Source organism: Gracilinanus agilis, chromosome 1 (genome assembly GCF_016433145.1).
Source record: "Gracilinanus agilis isolate LMUSP501 chromosome 1, AgileGrace, whole genome shotgun sequence".
NCBI classification, from domain to species: Eukaryota; Metazoa; Chordata; class Mammalia; order Didelphimorphia; family Didelphidae; genus Gracilinanus; species Gracilinanus agilis.
The window spans coordinates 780,372,365-780,372,944 of NC_058130.1; positions in this window are offsets into that span (position 1 = coordinate 780,372,365).

The window sequence follows — 580 nt, forward strand, 5'->3', positions numbered from 1 at the left end:
AACCTAGCAACTAAGAATTTTAATTTTCAGGGACTTTTTAGATAGCAAAGACTGACTGACAGAGAGAGACAGACAGACAGACAGGACAGAGACAGAGAGACAGACACAGAGACAGAGAGGGAGGGAGAGAGACAGAGATAGAGAGAGACAGATAGAGAGAGATAGAGGGAGGGAGGGAGAGAGAGACAGAGTCAGAGATAGAGAGACAGAGACAGAGAGGGAGGGAAGGAAGGAAGGAGGGAGGGAGAGAGACATAGGAGAGAGAAAGAAATAGAAAGACAGAGAGACAGGGACAGACAGAGAAAGAATTCAGTGAACAAAAGTCTGAAAAATAGGCCCTGGAGCTCAGAGACACAGAGAAATCATGAGAGATCGGTCAAGAGACAGAAACAGGGAGAAGAAACATCAAAACAAACCAAGAAAAAGTAAAACAAGTCAGACACTGAGAGAATCTAGGATAAAACTGGGACAAACAGATACAGAGATAGAAAGAGAGGACAGAAGAGGAGGGAAGGAAAGAGAAAAAAGGAAGGAGAAAGAAATGGAGGGAGAGAAAAAGAGAAAAAGAGGAAGAGGGAGA